This window comes from Ascaphus truei, chromosome 10 (assembly GCF_040206685.1).
Source record: "Ascaphus truei isolate aAscTru1 chromosome 10, aAscTru1.hap1, whole genome shotgun sequence".
Lineage (NCBI taxonomy): Eukaryota > Metazoa > Chordata > Amphibia > Anura > Ascaphidae > Ascaphus > Ascaphus truei.
In genome coordinates this window covers 24,059,350-24,081,587 of record NC_134492.1, presented here as the reverse complement: position 1 = coordinate 24,081,587, position 22,238 = coordinate 24,059,350, and the positions used below count along the sequence as shown (strand labels likewise).

The 22,238-nt window shown below is 40.9% G+C and overlaps 1 long non-coding RNA gene across 1 annotated transcript; it reads right to left on the bottom strand.

The window, feature by feature from the left end:
- Positions 1-1,216: 1,216 nt before the first annotated feature.
- Positions 1,217-21,499, bottom strand: LOC142503661 (uncharacterized). The gene is made up of 4 exons (XR_012804065.1): positions 21,443-21,499; positions 20,481-20,569; positions 3,951-3,999; positions 1,217-2,771 (listed from the first exon to the last, which is right to left on the bottom strand). It is a non-coding gene; the product is annotated as an uncharacterized LOC142503661 (long non-coding RNA).
- Between the last annotated feature and the right edge of the window lie 739 nt (positions 21,500-22,238).

Here is a 22,238-nt window from a genome sequence, read left to right as displayed (position 1 = left end):
CGTGCTGCGCCGTGCACGCAGCAGTTATAGTTGGCTGTGGTTAGCCAGCCATTGTATACTAGGGCCGCGCGCGCGCACGGCAGTGAGCGTGGAGCCGGGCGATACCGGAGAATACTCAGAAAACTAAGTATTCGCACCGCTACGGCCTCTGTAATGTGTGTGTGTTTGTGTGTGTGTGTGTGTGTGTGTGTGTGTGTGTGTGTGTGTGTGTGTGTGTGTGTGTGTGTGTGTGTGTGTGTGTGTGTGTGTACAATGTTAATAAATAATTTATTCTCAACGTGTCTTTTTTTAATTTTAAAAATATATAATAAATTAATAACACACAATCTGCATGTACATACACACACACACACACACACACACACTGCAAACCTGTCTCTCCCAGCAGCACAGACTGTACACACAAAAAGTGTGCATCACGTGCACGCGCGTTCGCGTAGGTGCGGGCGTACGCGCGTCCATACCTACTGTAGAACAAGCCTTAAGTCTGATGATGTCACTGCCCTTACTATAGAGAGCCACAAAACAAGGGGAATGAGACAAGCAGGGGATTTTGAGAGGGAACAGCAACTACCGCGTCCGTAGTACCGTGACAATCCTTAAAAAGTGGAATTGTCAGTTAATTGCACATTTTGTTAACAATAGGTCAATACTTGTAATTAATTATCCACTCTCTCTCTCAGGAGAAATATAGCGCCACATTGATTTAAGGTTTGTTTCGTTGTTTAACCTCCGTAACGTTAGAGGCATCCGAAATGTTCTTCCACACTAGAGGTGACAGATGTTTTCCTGTGATAGAATATGAATGTTTAAAGACCTGCTACTGTATCCCTACTTTATACGGCAGGGGTCTCAAACTCAGTCCTCAAGTTCCACCAACAGGCCAGCTTTTATGGATATCCCTGCTTCAGCACAGGTGGCTCAATCAGTGGCTCAGTCTTCGACTTGATTGAGACACCTGTGCTGAAGCAGGGATATCCATAAAAGCTGGCCTGTTGGTGGCCCTTGAGGACTGAGTTTGAGACCCCTGGTATTAGGGATGTAGTAACATGGACAATGCCCATTGACAAAGCCCACCTGCTTCTGACGAGACACCCAGGAACATGCAACATGAGGACATCAACATTAGATTGTAGTGATACAAGAACACAGCGCACAACGCAAAATAGTGAAGCATGAACAAATTGATTTTATATTAAAAAATTAATGGTTCTGCATACATCAATATGAAATAAAACAGGCAATCAGTGAAGTATGGTGGAGTTACCGCACGCCGGAACTGGAAACCGCAGATAGCAGAAACACCACTAGTACATCAGCAGCAGAAAACGTCCTCTGGAGCACCATTCATAAGGCCCCTCTGTGGTCCAACAACACTTAGATCAATGGTGTAGGTAAGAACCGATGGTAGGCTCCCACAGTAAAGTGCCAAGCACTCGCCGTGTTTTCTGCTTCGCGCCCCGCTACACGCACTTCCGGTCGCATGACTCGAGCGCACCAGTCGCCAGCTTGATGACGTGTCACACACAGTGTACCTCTCTCAAGGGCTGGATGATAGTCCAATAGTGTGGAATAAAACAGGAGCGCAACGAAGCAGCATGGGCATATAGGGACAAGCACAAATGATGCAGATAGTGCAGATATTGCAGAAATAAATGTTAGCAATGGTTTGGCATAAATCCAAATCGTTTCGTAGTGCGAACGCTACTTCTTCAGGGATGTGGTGGGTTTCTGTTTCAGTTGCGCACTGTCCATTTTTATTTTCTTATTAGATTGTAGTATTGTTTTATTTTTATACACCACCAAGATGTGCTGGGGCTCAGAAGTTAAGCAATCAAACAATATGGAAGGCAAGAAAAGATTGATTTTGGTAGAAGAGCACTGGATAAAGAAAAGTAAACAGTGACAATAGTATAGCAGCCTGTAGGACTTTTATCTCAGTGGTGTGACACTCAACATTGCTTAAAAAAAGGTTATCTTTATAATGGAAAACTTTACATGGGGAAATGGGATTTGAATGAACACGACCAGGAAAAGAGTTCCAAGGAAAATGACTGCCATCTACTGCACTTATTCCCTCCCCTGCTGTCTCTGTAAATGTCATACCACTTAGATTGTAAGCTCTTCGGTGAAGGGATTTCCTTTTCAATTGACTGATCTTATTTATTGTATTATTATTCCCTGTACTGTCTCACTTGTAAAACGCCGAGTACAGCTTCCGCCACTATATAAATAAAGATATACATACGTACGTACATACATACATACATTCGTACATACATGAACAAGGTTTTAGACATGAAAGGCAATGGAAAGAAATGAGGCACAAATGAGTGTTGGACAGAAAACAATAGCTCTATTCATCTATTTAAATTAATGGACTCTAAGATGTCTTGTATTACCATAGAAGGTGTCTTATGGCAGAAGACTGATTAGTAAATTTGGACCAATGAGAGGAAGAGAGAGCATTGCGAGTAACAGAATGTCATCCTTTTCATTCCTTGTATCATTACTGAAGCTTCCTAGCCCTGAGACCGCAAGAGACTATGACAGCCCTTGCATGAAGCTGTGTTGATGCATTGTCCACTAATTTCCAATGTCTTTCTTCTCAATGCAGACTGGATCTTTGGCTCCAACCCAGATGTCAACAGCAATAAGAGCGACGTCAACTGCATCAGTCACAGTGTGAACGAGACCACAGAGAATCCGGAGCACACTCTGTCCTCCTTACATCAGGAGCAGCTGCCCTCCCAGCCCGGCGACTTCTTCATCTGTATGAACGAGATTTCGAAATTACCTTAGCAAAGATGAGGTTCCACAAGAATGTATTATTGCTTGTTACATGGCAAAGAGTGTGGTTCATTGTTGGGTGAAGGTTGGGGCATCACGTGGCTGATTGCTGAACATTGCCTAATCTTTTGGAACTTAAACAGTTTGGGATTCATGAAGGATTTTACAGAGGTTTTTATCTGTTTGTTTTTTAAACCTACAAAGTCACAACACAGAGGAGGCATTGCAGCCATCAGTATTGCAAGTTTATGTTCCATTGTACATTGTCCAAAGTCTAAAATGTCACCATTTTCATTCCATGGAAAGGACTTGAAATGTACAGGTCTGAAAAAGTACAGTATGCCTCCTTTTCTCTAACTGGTAAATGCAGCTAATCCAAGTACTCTGCCTTGGCTTTTCTAAGTGTTTTGAAGACGTTAGGTGTATCAGCTACTGTTTTGTAAGATTGTCCCCCTATGTCCAGAGAGGCCAACTCCAGTCCTCAAGGGCCACCAACAGGTCAGGTTTTAAGGATAACCCTGCCTCAGCACAGGTGGCTCAATCAGTGGCTGAGTCAGACAGCCACTGCTTGAGCCATCTTTGCTGAAACAGTGATATCCTTAAAACCTGACCTGTTGGTTGCTCTTGAGGACTGGAGTTGGCCTCTCTGGCGCTAAATGAACTGTGATTTAATAAATCTACTTTTGTACTTTGCTGTGCAGCTTTGATATCCAGACTAATGAGTATTATTCTACATCTGGTGTCACTTTAGTGGCACAAGTAGAAGAATGTTACATGTTATTCCAGCATTTCCTGTGTGAAAGAAATCTTACATTATATGGAATTACATCGTAACTGTATTTGTCCAAAGTGCCCTGCCCTTGTTTAAACATAGCAAAAGAATATATATTGTATTACTTATGACTTGTTGTTCTGTTATTAACATTAAGCGTTGTATGCTTTTACTAACAAACTTTATGTATTGTGCACTTCAGTAATTAAAAAGTTCTTTTACACGTGTGTGTGGTGTGTGTGTGTGTGTGTGTGTGTGTGTGTGTGTGTGTGTGTGTGTGTGTGTGTGTGTGTGTGTGTGTGTGTGTGTGTGTGTGTGTGTGTGTACAACTCAATTTATAATTACATTTTATTTGCAAAACATGAAATGAAAAGGAAAAAAACAATACCTGAATTGGCTTAGTCAGGTATTAACCCTTATGTTACTCTGGTCTCCATCTGAGAACAGGATAAGAGATGTTTTTAAGACAAATATTTTTTTCCCTTCTCTACTTTAATATAATCCCTCAACAACAATTCTGAAAAGTCAAATGAAAGACAAGTGCAAACACTTCAGTTATTAGTGACGGTGTTTCTCACCAGTCATGATTAGAGTTGTGCGAATGGCTTGAAATTCACTTTGATACTATTTTTGTTGCAATTTTCTTCCTAATTTTGCATTTTAGGGTGACATTTTTGCGAATATTCACATTTCTCGGGAATGTGCATACACAGACGTAAATGCAGATTACGGCACATTTTTGTGTAAATTGTCAGAATATTGTGAAAACGGCAGTATAAAAATGGCCATGTAACAATGCCACTTGCTTTTTTCTGTGTTAGAATTTGCAACATAAATTGACTATTAATGCATGGCAATGTCTTGCTAAGATTGTCGTTAACGCAAAAATGTTCACAAAGAAAGAAAAACGCATCTACAGTATGATTTTAGCATGGTTCTCCCAAATAAATTGAACATCTCTAGTTCTGATGCACAGATGCACCTTTCATTTTGTGGTATGTCTTGAAACAGCACAAAGTAACAGACATTTCAGTTAGAATAACCAATAGTTCCAATTACAGAGGTTTAAACTGACGCAGTGTAGTCGGTCTGAGAATCTTTTCAGGTTGCCAGACTCAGAGGGAATCTGAGCATGAAAATGCCCAACTTCTTTATTAAGGACAGTTAAGAGCATTGTGGGTGGTGCTTTTAGTTGCTATGTGCTGGATTGTGCAGGAACATAATACAAGTTCCAGCTCTAAAAAACAACTTACATCCCATTGGTTGGGCATGAAGGTGTCTTCCAGCACCAGACTGTGTCTTATGGAATAGCTCAGCTTAGTGAGAAAAACATGTTGGGGAAAACAAAGTAGGTGGGGGAAAAAAAACTCTGAATATGTGGCCAGCACAAGACAGACTGAAAAAAAACAATTGGGCGTTTCCCAAGTGAGATCCCAAGTAGGACTCGACTCACAAATGTCTTGGTGTTGTTTCTTGTATTTTTAGAGAGCATTGAAGAATACAACGTCTCAGGTCCCATACAGACCATTGATCACCTGATGAAAGATCCGTATGGCACCTGAAACGTATTCTTGTATACTTGGGAAACTGTTGCATCGTTTTTTCATAGCATAGCCTAGAAACATGGGCCATTATGTCTACTTTCCAGGGTAAGTTTCGTAAACGATATACAGTAATAACAAATATGACTGTGTTCTATTGTATATCGTGACAGCAGATATTCAGAGTGCCCAACTTATTGTGGTGAATCCGGGAAGCCGTACCACACACTACAGTATGCTTTGTCAGTAGCTCCCTTGTACACTTACCTTAAAGTTGATCTGATTTGTAATCATTTTCAAACTGAATAGAAAGCGAAGATACCAAACTGAAGCCAAAAATGTAAGCATGTTTCACTATTCATTAGCAACTGTTCAGGTATTAATATTTGGGGACATTAATCTCAGTCCATCTTGTCCTTCAGCAGCTATGTTTCATGTCACTCAAGTGACAGGCGTGTAAAGGCAGATGGTCGATAAATTAGTCTATTAATCTAAAAATGCTAATTTATTTGCTGCAAGATAAACAGGGTAATACTTGGATGCACCAAACTTTGGCATACATATTTCGTTAAGTTTCAAAGTATTTTACTCTGTCACTGCTGAAGTTAACTTCAAAGCATTGGTCCGGCTGTTATATATTAACAAATAAAAAAGTTTTTTCCTCCCATTAAAAGACTTTAACTGCTTGCGATAAGAGAAAATGATTTCAGTGGTTTTGAACCTGTGTCCAGTGGAATCCTAGGGGTTCACTGATCCTTGTTAATGGAGGATATTTTACTCTTGAATACAATTTTTCTGCTATTATTTTAATTTAATAATGGAAATAAGTTTTACTGTAATATATATTAAAATTAATATATGACATAAAAATGTGTTGGTTTATTTTAAAATAAGCCTGTGGGGTTTTATGAGTTAGCACCGGTGCCCCCGATCCATAATTAGCCTTTCTACCTTTAATTAACAGTGCAATTGCCAAAATAACTTAAGCTTCTAGTGGCTGAAAGTAGCCTGTACCCAAGTATGCCACCGCAATCCAAGAAAAATACTCCTTGAGAGGAATATGACTTCCTTAGGAAACAGGACGAGTCCTTCAATCGGGTTTGAATATGCGTGCAAACAAATCTATGCAGAACTTTCTTCCCTTTTAAAAGGAGCAATTTAGCACTTCCAGAGTGGAACCCAATTAATTTCCATTCCAAGGAATCCTTCCTTCTGGAGATACCTCTGTAGGGGGTGCCGGTACCCGCCCTGGCTGAGCTAGCTGGGGTTTAAAATTTAGAGCCACCTAAATCATGTAGGAGTCTGAGCATGATACATGATCGTATGTATACATACTAGTGTATGATAGTATGAGTCCGAGCTGTGGAAGGACCTCGTGGAGTGCCCTCCTTGGAATCTTGCACCAAGGGAGTGATTGAGCTGCTGACCACGCCAGTTTACTTATATATTGAGTAGGATTCCAAAGATGTAGCACATAAGACCAGAATAATAAAAGTGGACATAGGGATGGTATATTAATGAATGAAGGTTTCATACAATCAAATAACCATTCATGACGGATTATAATCTATCTGAGGATGTGTCAAAACAGTTGAAATTTGGAGAGATTTTTAGGGAGGGATTTTGGTATATAACAGTGTAGGAGTGGACTAACCTAATTTGCCTGCCCCTAAGGTCAAAACGAGCATCTAAGTTTTACACTGTATACCTGGATCCCACTATGTATGTATCCTGTCTGATTAACACTACTCATTCATAAAAATGGAAAATATAGGAAACCTTCATTCAATCCCATGGGACTGAGTGTTTTCAGTGTATATATCCATTTACACTCTGTTTTTAAAAGTTGTTTGTCCCAATCTCCCTTTCTTTGACCCAGAGGTGTGTGTTCTATGCCTATAAAGGTAAGTTGATCACTATCTCCATTGTGTTTATTAATTACATGTCGTGCCACCGGTGTATCTGTGGCATTACGGATTGATCCAAGATGTTCCAGAATCCTCTTCTTGAATTGTCTAAAGGTCTTACCAACATATAATTTACCACAACAACATACAATCAGGTATATGACACCTGTGGTAACACAATTAATAAAGTCTTTAATCCTGAATGTCTGCTATTGTGTCGAGTCTTTGAATTCTTTCTTTTTAGGCACGTATCTACAGGCTGTACACCGACCACATGCATAGGAGCCGGTAGGTTTTTGACCAAGCCATGTCCTTTGTGTTTTAACTTGATAGTGGCTCTGAACCAAAATATCTTTAAGGTTGCGGCTCCTCCTACTAGTTAGTTTAGGTGAAGATTGTGGGACACTCTTTAGATCTTCATCCTCTAGTAGGATATGCTAATGCTTCTTAAAGATCTGGTAGATTGTATCCCATTGGTCATTAAATGTCCCTATGAACCTAATGGTCTTGTTATCTCTAGATTCTACTGGACCTGCATTCGCTAATAATTGTGTCCTTGCTGTTCTAGCCATCCTATTATAGGCTTTCCTTGAGTGGCCACGCTCAAAAAATCTGTCTGTCATCCCTTTTGATTGCATTTTATATTCTGTTAATGTTGAGCAATTTCGTCATAATCGTAGATATTGGCCAGTGGGAATGGCTTGATTAAATGTTTGGGATGCTGACTATCGGCCCTCAACAGACTATTGGTCGATGTTGTCTTTCTTAAGATAGTGGTCTCAAGTTTCCCATTGGGATCCTAAAAGACAGTGATGTCAAGAAAGTCAATACTTGACTCACTAATTGTAAAGGTCAGTTTCAAGTTATACGTATTGGTATTCAGTACATCAACGAATTCCTTCAGGAGTTTTTTAGTTCCCCTCCATAACAGTAGGATACGTCTATGAACCTTACCCATAACTCTACGTGACTGGTATAAGACTCCAGGGCTTCACTGAAGACCACTGCCTCCTCCCACCCGCCCAGATATAAGTTAGCATAGGTGGAAGCGCATGTAGTCCCCATTGCTGTGCCCTGGATCTGATGGTAGTATTTATTGTCAAACATAAAGTAGTATTTAGTTAGAGTAAGGTCCAATAGCTGAAGAATGAATTAGTTGCGTATTACCAGATCTCAAGAAATGAGCCACCGCCTTCATTCCAATAGGGTGAGGGATATTCGTATTGAGCCCCTCAACATCTAGCACTACCAAGAATGTACTGGGATCATTAGTTATGCCCCTTGTTGCCCCTTATATTTGCCTTCGAAATTGAACCCATATTAGAGTAGAACTAAATGTCTCTTGAATTCTAATGAAATCTTGTAAGTGAAGATTGCCATTTTTGCTGATGATATTCTGCTCACAATTACAAAACCCATTATTTCCCTCCACAATCTTTTTGGGAATCTCAATGTTAATCTCTTTCGGGCTTCATAATAAACTCGTCAAAATCAGCTACTTTGAAAATCAACTTACAGCCAGATCTGACCAAATTGATTTCTCTTCATTTTTGTTTTTCATGGGTGAGATCTCACCTTCTGAAATCGGGCATTAAAGTCGCGGATTCCTTTAAAAACCTTTATAAGGCAAAATATAATAGAATATTCTAAGAAATTGTAATAAATACAGAGAGACCTGAAATTGTTACTGCATCTCATAGTTTTGTACAATATGTTCGATAAAAATTCATTTACTCCCATGCATTATGTATCTTATTAGGACACTTACCATTCCTTTAGTTAGGAAGTATCAGAATGATTTCTAGGCTTCAATTTCTAACTTCATATGGAATGGTAAGAAACCTAGAAATAAAAAAATCTATACTCACTAGACCATCCTTAGTGGTTGGCCTGTTGTTGCCATGCTTAACAACCTATTATAATGCATCCCAATTAAGCTAACTGACTTTATGGCAATCCAAAGGGGCTCTCTTCTATGGCCAGATATTAAGAACGATGAAGTTACTTCAGGTGACCTGAAGGCAAAGCTTTGGTTACCTAAAATTCACAGACCTTCAAACATTATAGATCACCCCGTCTTGAATCACTTGTTGAGTTTATGGGACAAGCCAAAATATAAATATAAATCGTCTACGATAACTCCCATTTTCAATAATCCAGACTTCCATCTCCGTTTTGCAAGAGTATACTTTTAATTCATGCAGACATACTGTATATAGAAATATGGTTATTTTAAGCAAAATATGTGAAATATTTTGAAGAAATTAAATATAAATTAACTAACAGGGAACGTTTACGATACCCACAGGTAAAATATTTTGCCTTTAGCCACCGTGACCATAAACCACCCCCTGACTTGACTTAGTTTGAGAGCTGGTGCCGAGATCTTTCATCACACCAGACCTTTTTCCACCCTCTACCATCTACTTCTCTAGTCAGATCCAGAAATGAAAATGAAATAAATATACGAGAGGGAGAATTGGGCCAGACAGTGAACCCTAAAGAATAGGGTACGATTCTGAAATCAATTACCAAAAGTTCCATCTATATCACCATCAAGTAGAACACAAACTATTAGATTCATCAAGCAGCAGAACGAGTTAGTGTACCCAATCTACCATCAACCGACTTGAATTGGAGTTAACGCCGGATCGGATGCACTAAGTTGCCCATGGTCTGTGTTACTGAATAAACCCGTTGAAGAAGTGTCTAAGTAAAAGTTAATAATTGATACATCTTCTGCTAGAGATGTGCAAAACTGCCACAACTGTGTTCGTTCCATTTTTTGAACATTTTGTTTACATTTCGCCGTTTCGCTGATATTTTGCCGAGCTTCACAGGGCTAAAAAACACAACATCCTCAGTCTTAGATGCTGCAGGAACCTGAGACATTTCACAACAATAAGAGATCCACATCCTGAAATAAACATGACATGTTTCGCGTGAAACCAAGATTACATTTCTCATGTTTCACAAAGAGCTGCAAAAATGTTGCCTATCTCTTCTTTTTGCTACTAGATGCTGCATCCCTTCCATCACACAAAAACGCACATGGGTTATAATGTCTTTGGGAAAGTTACAGTTTGGCTACACTGGTTTCACAAATGTAGCATTTCCTGATGACTTAGGCCTTGCCCCCGCTGCATGCTACAGCGTCCGCTGTGGCGGACGCTGCGCTCACCAGAGCCCTCCCCGCAACGGCGCCGGGCCCGCTGCGAGGGGGGGCCGCAGCGCTCGCGCGAGAGCTACTCCTGCTCTCAATAGAATTGAGAGCAGGAACTCGCGTCGAGCGACTAGGCACGCCCCCCGGCGGTTCAGCCAATAAGGGCGAACCTGCCGGGTGACGTCATGGCCGCGCCCCCGTCACTCCTCCGGCACGCCCCCCCCCCCCCCGGTCTCTGCTCCTGCAGTGAGCTGCAGACCGGGGAATCGCCGGAACGCGCAGCCGAAAGCGCGGGCGCGCATTAGAGCGCTGTGACCGGGGCCTTAGCCTTATTTCACTGTAACCACTTTCTTCTTTCTTTTCCTGCAGCCTGTTGTTGAAATGTTGGACATTCCATTTCAGCTGAAGTTAGGGCAGGCAGCCACAATATAAGAGTATAATCTCCGAGTGATGTTGCAGCTACATACAGTAGTAGATGAGGATCGAGTTCAACCTATACTACAAGTTGTGGCGGATCCCTCCAGCAGGGAAAGGGTAATTTATTGGTTAAAGCAAAAACCAATGTAGATAAAGATCCATTGGTTACACTCAACAGGCTCCATAACAAGGAATTCAAAGAGACACACAGGTGTAATGCCCTGATGGGTGTAAGCCTACTGAAGTGGTGCCACTAGCACCTAGCTGGCAAGGATCCCCCTGTAGCCCCCTTTTTGGTGAATGTAAGTTCCTTTTCGTGTATTTGTGCTGTGTCTGTTGACTCTGGTCGTTATAAACTTGCTTTATTTAAGTCCTTCCTTCTGTCTGGTGCTTGATCCCGGTGAACTGTCCTGGTCTCCCATGACAGTGGGATTTTCGTAAATGTTCCTCATAAAATCAGTGTATACTTCTTCAACACATTGTCTTCTTAATACATTGAAAATAGCCGAGTTGTAGATAGAATCTAATGCTTTTTCGTAATCTATGATCCCAGGGTGAGTGGTAGATCATTTTTTATTACTTGGATGTTGTCCATTGTGTTGTAAAACACTGAGTCAAGTGAAGAACTACACTAAAGTACATATAATACATTTGAACATGTATGGTATACACGGAGACAGGGGTAACCAACTCCAGTCCTCATGAGCTACCAACAGGTCAGGTTTTCAGGATATCCCTGCTTCAGCAAAGGTAGCTCAATCCGTGGCTCAGTCAGATATATCCTGAAAACCTAACCTGTTGGTAGCCCTTCAGGACTGGAGTTGGCTACCCCTGCACTAAGATAAGCCCTACCTATGTTAATGGAGTGAAAGGGTTGCAACCTGTTACTCTTCACCGTTCTTTTAATGCTTAGCGATAACATCCATTCAAGCCTCATTCTCTATTTCTTGCATACTCGTGTCCAGCTTGACATGCAAAAAAGCCTTATGAGAAGTACCCTAGGTAATGATATGCAAATTCAGGTTAAAACCAGATTTCCACAGAGCAAACTTAAGGTTCAATTACTTTTGCATTTAGTGTGGAGCAGCTGCCTGGGCTCATGAGAATGTCACGTTATCGTGAAACAGCTGGGCTGTGCCTGTGATGAGAAAGGCAGGTATCTTCAGTTCGTGGGCTAAGCCTTAGGCAGGTAAGCAGAGTATCATGCTGACAGAACTTGAAAATGATTTGTGTGGCTGACTTATAAATATAATTATCCTCCTGCAACACAGAACTGGAAGGGGTCACCCGTGGAAAATGTCTGAATAAATTCGCAAGGGCAGAATGGCTACATTATTAGCGATGGGCAGTCAACAAGCTGTCTGTCACTCTTGTTACTCCATGCTTTGATGTCAACTACTTTTATGGTAGTGGGTACCAACACTGTCATTCTGGAGTTGACATGCACTGTATCATGCCCACAGCTCTTTGGGGATCAAGCAACAGTGTAACCCCTGAAAAATTGCAGCAGTCCACAAACCTTAACATGTGCACTCTCTAATTATATTGAGTTTATCTATGCATTCCGCCTCCTTTTCATATGAGAACATGCATCTTAAAGTAGTCCTAACGCACAAAGCCTTGCAAGACCTGCCATATTATTCAGTGTTGTGCTACTGTACTCTACATTATATATTCTACTTTTTAGGGGAGGGGGTGTCCACCAGCCACTTAACGCTGCACTCGCAGTGGGGAGTGTGACAATAGCAAGCCAAGTAATATTTGTGCATCTGTTGTCTGTGAATTAAGTTGTAGACCAGGAGTAGCCAACTCCAGTCTTACCAACAGGTCAGGTTTTCGGGATATCCCTGCTTCAGCACAGGTAGCTCAATCAGTGGCTTAGTCAAAGACTGATCCTGACTTTAGCTTTTATGGTTGTAGCATGTCTATTCTAAACTGAAAGGATTCCAGATTGAAAACACCGCTCCAACCTCTGCTGCCTGTTAGACTTTAGCACATGGTATACGCCTGGCACAACGGCCTTCCATCTAATTTAACATGGCAGATAGGATACAGTGGGATCAAGTAACTTGACCAAAGTCATATAAACAGGCTCGTAGATCAAGGCTTTGTAAAGTAATAGCACCTTTTATAGAACAACTGATATTGAGTAGATAAATATCATAACACCCCGAGCTGCGGATGATGTTGGCGATATAAATAATAATGAGGGGTAGATTATAAATCAACAGGGTTTGTGCAATTATCCTCTCATGCAATAACAAGATAAATGATCTTTCCGTAAGGGAGAATTTTGGAAGTTTAATGTCACAATACTAATTTCCAGTGAAGAGCAATATGTCACAATTTCCTCCTGCAATGTAGTTAATTATTACTGTATTATTAATAATAATAATAACTTTATTTCATATAGCACTTTTCTCCCAATGGGACACTAAGGACTTCTTATTTACAGTATAGTACATGGTATTCAGCACATAGGAAAGGTACAGACACAGTCACTGCCCAGATGAGCTTACAATCTATGTTTTAGTGCCTGATGCACAGGGAGATAAAGTGACTTGCCCAAGGTCACAAAAAGCTAACACTGGGAATTGAACCAGGTTCTGCTCCAAACTTGGTGTCATTGTTTACAGTCAGTGTCTTTACTCACTGAGCCACACCTTTTTCAGAACTGAAAGCTATATTTTAAGCATGAAAACCCTGCATCTCCTGTTTGAGCAAAGGACAGTTCCCTTCTCCTACTCTCGGCCAGAGTGCATATTAATTATTATAATATCCTGTAATTACAACATGCACATCCCATGTTGAACACTTCTATCCTGACATTTACAATTTGCCTATTGATTAGAGACACAAGTACAGTTGCAATTACATACACAATTATGGAGATCTACATATGCCCTAATTAGGACTCACAGCTGCAACAAGGGTTCATTAAAAGAACCTACAATGTAAAATGTACATGACTCGAAGTGGCTATTTTAATATAATTCAATATAAACCCTATAAAAGATGTGTGCAGAGGTACATTTAATGGAGACCGATTGACCGATTAGGGTGAAATTATATCCAGGCTTCATTGCGCCTGTTCCTTTAACAAGACAAAACATACAAAAACAAACAAAATAAAGGCCTACTCCACTTTGGAAAATAACTAAAACTTTACTCCAGCCCTTTCTAATTGGGTGGGTAGCTAAGCTGGTTACCACTACATACTTACATACATACATACTTACTTACTTACATACATACATACATACATACATACATATATCCGGTGCACTGGGACATTTACATCCAAGGGAACCTGTGCCATAGAGCTGGGATTTGCCGGAGGACCCTCCAATGTGTAACACCATCAACAGAGAAGTGACATCATTCCGGAGCATCCCCAGTGCAGCAGCGGCGCCGTGGCGGCGACACACAGCAGTTTTGGAGCATGAGTTTCACTCATACAATGCCTATATTGTTTGGATTCTTGTGAGTTTTGAATCGTCTTGTCCATGTTTTATTACATTTTACTTACGATATTACACAAAGATCGGCGCTTTTTCTTCTCTTTTTTTTGTTATATATATATATATATAAACACTTCAACAAGAAAGTCTCTTATCTGTTTCTGTTGTAGCTGTAGGGGAAGGCATCTCTGTTCTCCTGGGTCAGCATCCTTGTGTGCTATGGCATTCTCTATGTCGAGGTATAGAGGTCTTGTCCCCTTGTCTTGCTGTCAGCATACAGTCCCTTTTGTGTGCATCAATACATCATATTTTCCTCAGGTCAGCCCAGCTGTGGGCTAAGGAAATCTCTGCATTCCTCCTTCTCCTTATGTCAGCCCAAATGTGAGCTAATGAATTTCCTGTTTCTCACATCAGACTTTTCTAAAAATCCTAATCAACCAGGTGGAGTCTGGTTGATTGCTTGTGTGCAATTAACCAGCACACTGCTGGATTTAGAGGCAGTTTCTCTCAAACAGTGATAAGTCCCAGTTACAACCCCTCGTTGACTTGATTGGGGTTTTACATTGGGATTACATTGAATTACCGCTAACATCTAACGCTCACTAACCAGTGAAAAAGACCCAGTATTGATTATTAGGTCTTTTCCAACTTATGCAGCCAGAATCGCAAAATGAAATAGAATTTTCTGTGCATTAAAGCAAAAGTTAATTTTTTTGTGTTTGTGCCCAGACTCTGTGAGGGGGGGAGGGGGTCACTCTCTTCACTAGAGATGGACGAATCCGCCCAAATCCATTTCCCGAATTTTCTCGCATTTTACCCCCAAAATCTGTTTCGTGGTGTAAAATCAGCAGACAGATTTGGTCTGTTTTAATCTGCACGGATTTATCAAAATCCGCTATTGGTTACAATCCCTTGACGAATTTGTATATATATATATATATATGCAAATACAACTGTATGCTCATCTGCATGTCTTAGGCAGGTCTGCAACCCCGCCTTTCACCATTATCACACAGCACTTCCACTGCAGCAAGGGATTCTGGGGAATGACATGCAAATGAGCACACAGTGCCACTTTTTGCTTCAAAAACCATTTTTAACATGGTTCCCCATATGCATATTTTCTTTGCTGTGGAGGGTTTTTGTCACTTTTTTTACTCTCCATAACTTAACTCAGTATGGTAAACCCCATCCTTTAGCTTCTCTGCATAACCAGTTTACCAACCCCACACAGCTGTTTTGACCTTTATGGGTCGCCTCAGTCTGTGGGTGGGTTTTCTGGGTATGCACCTTAACCCTGGCTGTGCTCAAAGCTGTGACCATGCAGCAAGCTTAAGCCTATAGGGAACCATGTTAAAATGGTTTTTGAAGCAAAAAGTGGCACTGTGTTCTCATTTACATGTCATTTCCCAGAATCCCTTGCTGCAGTGGAAGAGCTGTGTGCTGGGTGATAATGGTGAAAGGCGGGGTTGCAGACCTGCCTAAGACATGCAGATGAACATACAGTTGTATTTACATTTGCATATTTGCTTTGCTGTGGAGGGTTTTTGTCACTTTATTTTACTCACCATAACTTAACTCTGTATATGTATATGTATATGTATATGCAGTGTTCGACAAACCTATACATTTGCTCGCCCCGGGCGAGTGGATTTAACCCCCGGGCGAGTAAATATTGGCCCAAGCAGCACACGTTTGGTACTAGGTGGCGAGTAGATTTTTTGGTGATTTGTCAACCACTGTGTATATGTATATGTATATGTATATGTATATTGTACAGGTTAGCAGCCTTACTTTTATGTTTTAATTGTAATTTTATTTAAATTTATTTTAAAGGCCCTCCGCCTGTTGTAGATTGTTCACATGGAAACCTACTATTTATTCTCCCTTTTTACACTCCATGCAGACTACAAAGGACCTTATCAGCAATTAAACTTCTTATCTTAATGTTCTCAGATATGGTTATTTGAGGTCTACTGTTACAAGTGAGAGGAAAATAGCAGCAATATTGAGTTTTGGGCTCCTATTTTAGTGGGGGGGGGGATAATCAGTGAGCAGGAAATTTGTGAAAAAAACAGACACCGTGTTGTATAATATTGTGAAGAAATCAATAAGAAAATAAGCACGCAGAAGGAAATGTCCTTTAACCCTTGTCCTGCCAGAAGGGCCAGCAACAAATTGCGGGTTTACAATATGTAATTGCCAGGATAGTTACTGCAGCCTGCTCCCCACGACTCCCTGGGCTCCCTGCCAGATCAGGACCAAACATGGCTAGAGGCTTCCCCGATTAAATCATTTCTCCTCCAGTGGAGCGAGCCGGGAATGTAATTGGCAGGGACAGAGGAGGGGAATCCTTGTCAGGACAGCTTCCCTGAGCTCCAGCAAAGCAAGACGTCCCGTCGGTGCCAGGCACGGAGCTCGCTGCTTTAGGTCCTGGTGGAAGTAGACATTGCTGGTGTGTATATAAAAAAAAAGTAGTGGTACTCTGGGTTTGGAAATAAGAAACTAGTGATACTCTTTGGCCTCCTAGAGCTGCCCACCACAACGCACATTGCAAAGCTGGAACATAGGACAGCTCAGTGAGTAAAGGTGCTGACTGATCGCAAAAGTCACAATTTGCATCAGCAGAACCTGGTTCAATTCCCAGTGTCAGCTCCTTGTGACCTTGTGCAAGTCCCTGTGCCAAAAACATAGATTGTAAGCTCATCTGGGCAGGGACTGAGGGCCTTATGCAGAGAGCATAGAATTTTAAAATTGGCGAATTTCATAAAAAGTAGCTTTTTTGGAGAGTTTTATTCTCCATATGCAGAAAAGTGCGAATTCTGCTATGTTTAACATGGATGCGTGTGGCGAGTTTAAATTGGCGAGATGCGCGCTTCAGAAACGTGTAAAAACAAATTCGCGCCTTTTTTTCCCCTTTACTATAGGCGGCGAGCGCCATCTTGCCATCTTTTCCTGGCGCGGCAAAAATGCGAGAATCGCGGCATTTTTTGGCGCGAACAGCCGCTTTATGCCGTTCGCACCTCTCTGCATTCGGAGAGTTTTAAAAATGGCGAGATGGAGGTTCTCGCCAGCCGTGAGGCGAGTTTTAGCAATTGAAAAAACAAAATGGCGCGTTTTTCGGAACTCGCCATTTTCTGCCGGTTTCTGCGCGAAATTGTACAAAAAATGGCGAATTTCGAAATAACGATGCTCTCTGCATAAGGCCCTGAGTCTGTAACAATCCTGTGTGCTGCATAATGCATGCTATGCTGTAATTGTGAAGCACTTTGAGTCTCATTGGGATACAAGTAGTATACTTGAAATACAAAGTTATTATTATACTTGCAATTATGAAATACTGTATCTTGTTACATATGAAAGCTCCTGGAACAATGACATTCATATTAAATAGGAAGGATCGTGAACTAAGTAAAATTCGAGCCCTGAGAAAGTCTCCTCCTTGGATTCATTTTGGTTGGGTGTCTTTGGGGAGGATCTATATATAAAAAGTGGCCAAACGGTTGTTTGCAAAAGAAAACATTTGCAAAAAAAAGTTTGACGTTTGAAAAGGTTTTTCCATTTTTTTTTTTTTTTTAAAACGTATTTTCTTTTTTTAATCGAATTATTTGATGCTAACGTTGGCAGTAAAATGCAGTAAATACAGTATGTCAGATATTTTGGAAAGCTAATTTGTTCATGTAAAATACCGGTGCGGTCAGTGTAAAGAACTCAGACCCCAAATTAGCACAAACCCAGCCCAAACTCTGCAGGGTAAGTACTCTTTTCCCACTACTGTAGGAGCACATAAGAACTAAAATGGGGTATGTGCGTCCTCTAGTGGTCGTTGTAATAACTGCAGCAATCTTATTTTAACTGGGATTTTATTATTAGTGGGCATTTCCAAATCACCAAGTTGTAACTCTGCAGCAGCATATGAGGTGACAAAAATATAGGATATCACATTGCAATAGTTAACCTCTATTTTGCTGGATGGTTCTGCAAACAGTGAACGCTGTATATATTGCTTACTTGGAATAAGATTTCTAGGCATAGATATTCCCTTTGAAATGAATGGCTGGTCCTTTTGGCAGAAGGTTTAATTTGAAAAGTTTTGAAATGAAAAGTGTGAAGAGGAAAACTCGATTGAAGTGCAGTTCTAGATGATCTTACTCATTTCATGGCGTGTCTTGAACACCTAAAATTAGATAGCAAGCCTTTTGGAACAGAATAGGCAGGGATTGTGTCTATTCCACTTTGTACTGTATGACAGCATGTGCTACACAACACTAAATCATGTGTCAAATCATGACATCTTGAAAATGGCAGAGAAAGTGTTACCTTGTTTACTTCGGTTTTATATCTTGCTAAGTTAGTCTGCTGCTGTTTCCCCCGCTGATTAATTATATACTAAAGCAGATTAAAATATCACTTGCGAGCACATTCGCTTGTCTCAGACAGGTTTTCAACCCTGCTTTTCACCATTATCTCCTAGCATACAGTGCTTCCACTGCAGCCAGGGATTCTGGTAATGACCTGCAAATGCACACACAGTGTCACCTTTTGCTTCAACTCAATTTTAACATGGATCCCTATAAGTTTAAGCCTGCTGCATTACACAGCTTTCCAGCACAGCCTGGGTTCTTAACCTTACCCGAACCAGGTTTTGACACCAAAAAAAAAAAAAAACATTTTGTAAACAGTTACTCAGTGTTACAAGCTGCTATAACCGTGTTTCATCATGATAAAAGAAAACAAGTGGTGTTTGGTCTCTTTGGAATACTGCTGCTCTAACTTAAGAGAGAGTCAGTTAGCAAGGAAGGATGCACCACAAGTGATACAGAAGTGAGGAACCGACAGACTGGGTGATGGAATATAGCAATGGTTATTTATTCATGTACCTAGACACTAGAGATGTTAGTAAAGTTATAAGGAATACTTCAAATTGCCAACGAAAGGGGAGAATATGGCTCAGTTTTCAAATGCACAGTTCTTTTAGTAAATTGGATGGTTCTTCTTAGTTTTGGCAGCTGAAACTAACAAAAGAACGTTCAACCCGATGTATATTTATTATCACATTTGGAAGATACTGATTCTTACACTTAAAGCTGCAGTTCAGTTTTTTTTGTTTTTTTAGTTTTTTTTTTACTTCAATAGTTTCATGTGTGCAATCTCTAATTACCTAAAGAACTGTATAACTGCAGGTCAATTCGTTCTCCATGTATTGATAGGTCGAAATTTGGTGACATAATTAGTGAAGGGATCTGTTTATATTCTGCTTGTCTGTCAGTGGAAGCTCATGAATATTCATGAGCAATCCTGCACTGACATGTGCTAGAGGGAGGACAGGGCTGACAAAGGTGTGTGCCAGAGCTTGTGACAGGACATGAAGGGGCAGTGCCTTAGCAAATGGCTGTTAAAATAGAATACAAGAAAATTGGTCTTTAAAAGTTGTTTTTTTAAAAACAGAAAATGCTAAAAGTATTTTTTCTTACTACAGAACTGATTTATTAAAAAAACCACACATGCAGGATATTGACTGAACTGCAGCTTTAATGCAGAACAACAAAAAACACCGGGTGGCGCTCCAACACTCCCTTAAACCCAGTGAATATGTGTATCTATAATAGAAAAGTAATAGTGTAGACCTAATGAATCCACACCACAAAAATAAAGTGCAATGTGTATAAATAATATAATAAGAGGAGGACTTCCACTCAACCCTTGAAAAAGACTGTTTCAAAAGTCTTGCCGAACGATTCTCCTCCAAAACGTAGGGGAGCGATGGTAAAGGCCATGTAAAAGAAAAAAAAGTGAAAAATAAGGTGCTATACATTTCCTTCTCACAATGGAGCAGGTATACCAGGCAGAAATCCAAACAGTGGCCATGCTGTCTCTGGATGGTATGATGCATCCCAACAGAATTTATACATCAGAGGTCTAGCTGGAAGGGTCTGTGAACTATTGGACTTAGGGGTCTGGTTTCCCTTTAATACGGATTTCCTTGACATCCCATATATCTGAATACTATTTATATACCCTAACCTGTGAGCACAAATTACCATTTTCTTGCCAGTACAGGAGGGCCCCAGTCATGCGGCGGGTTCCGTTCTAAAGACCCGCCGGAAAGCGGAACCGGCGATTTATGTTATGTGCACGTGCGCATACCGGCAATGCGCCGTTCTACGCATGCGCAACATCGGCAAAAAAAAAATATTCTGCGCATGCGTGACTCCAGACCGGCCCGTTCTGCGCATGCACAGACATGGAGGCCCCATTCTCGGTACCGCCGGATCGCCGAAAAGTGGGGCTCTGAGAAGCGGGCATTGCTGTACTCACATTCATTTACCTGGTTATACCAACATATGTGCATTTATAAATGAAACATTATTTGTGGATTACAACTACAAAGTGACTAATAGCACTGTGGATGCATTTTTGGGGAATTACCTTGAGCACTGGTTTAGGGGGTTGTACTCCGTTTTTCCTGTTTCACATATAGCTCCTGAGAAGGTACGATAGGCACTGATTTATTTTACCTGCAACACAAAAGGCTATTTTTTTATCCAGAAATGCTGAGTTAATAAAAATTCCTGAATAGCCAGCAGGGGGCAGACATAATATTTCTGATTACCAACAAACAATTATTTATATTAATAACGTGGATACAAAGACACGATAAAGTTATGCCTGATGACCCTCTAATTTGTGGGTTGTCTAGTAAATGTAACAAGCAAGATTAACACGCTGCATGTATATGTCGCTAGCAGAAGTTGCCACTGATGGGTTTGTTCCGTGTTTCAGAGCAAATTGCACCGCCCTGAAACATTTGCCCCAGTATCATTGCCAGTGGGACACTTCTTCTCCTGGTAGGGAAGGAGTTAAGTGAAACAAGCAGTGTTTCTGGATTAACTTCCTATTAACAGAAACTCCTGCTTTCCTTTCCCTCTGGATCACTAAGCAGCTTAGGAGGGGAGGAAAGCCAAGTTTGGCATGCTTTGAAGTTGAGATAAGGCAAGTATTTGGAGTGGGGAGGGTATAGAGAAGAAACAAGGTAGATGGAACATGGCTTGGGCAGCAGGGAAATTGCCCTGCGTCTGGAATGAGCATTGCTGAAATGATGCCTCCAACATAAATACAGTGGGTGTCCAATCAGCATTTAACTAGTTTTCTGCAATGCTAAATATCCTGTTACTGGTATATACCAATACGTAATTAGTTTAGATGTAGTATTGCTAATTAAAAGCATAATGTGAAATAAATAGATAGGTAGATAGTGGAGAGGAGTCATCATATTAGAGTAGTGGGAGGTGTGAAATAATAGGCAGAAGATGTGGTGTAATAAAGAGGATGTGTAGCTTTTATGCACAACCTGGTTCAATTCCAGGCAGAGATACGCACAGTATACTTACTGCCCACACACGGTCTAGGATATTTGGTCACGGCCGTTGTGCCGCAACGAGATGACTGCCGGCGTTTAGCTCCCCCCCTCAGCCCCCTGGAAATGTTGCGCCCCCCTCCATTGGCACACCCCTGGCGTAGAGTGCTTCCACTGCAGCCAGGAATTCTGGGTAATGACACCTTTTACTTAATGTTCATTTTAACGTGGATCCCTATATATGTTGTGAATAATGTTTTAGGGAGCTGTATATAAATGTTATGTATGACTAAGGAGGAGGGGGAACTGTTTAAAAAGCAGACAGTATAAAGTCCAATTCATTATTGTGTGACTTTGTTTCTTTCTTTGCTTCTCACACAGTGTCGTCATTCCTTCAAGGCCATTCAGATTGTCTGTAATATTAACCTCTTGTCTCCTGTATGCATGGAAGCTCACTTCTGATATCGCTCATCAGTCTAAAGAAGGAACACCATGTCACACTCAACAAGGAGGCCCCGTCCATTAAGGGAATAACAGCAAATATTGGCTCTGGATGCTGAGTGCAAAAAAACAAATACTGCGGTGCATCTAATCTCGGATTCAAAGTGTGCGCTGTTTGCATGATAAGAGTTTGGTCTTTTGTTCCAAACCAGATCCCACTAATTATTACCCGTTACTATCGGTTTTATCCTCTGTGTCTTTTCACTGGACAAATAAGGCCCCTGAATGCTATAACCAATGAGTCACAGGCCTTTCTGCCAGTGAAGCGGTTAGAAGGAACATTGTCTCTGAAGTGGAAGAACATGGCTCAGATCACACTCCCTATTACC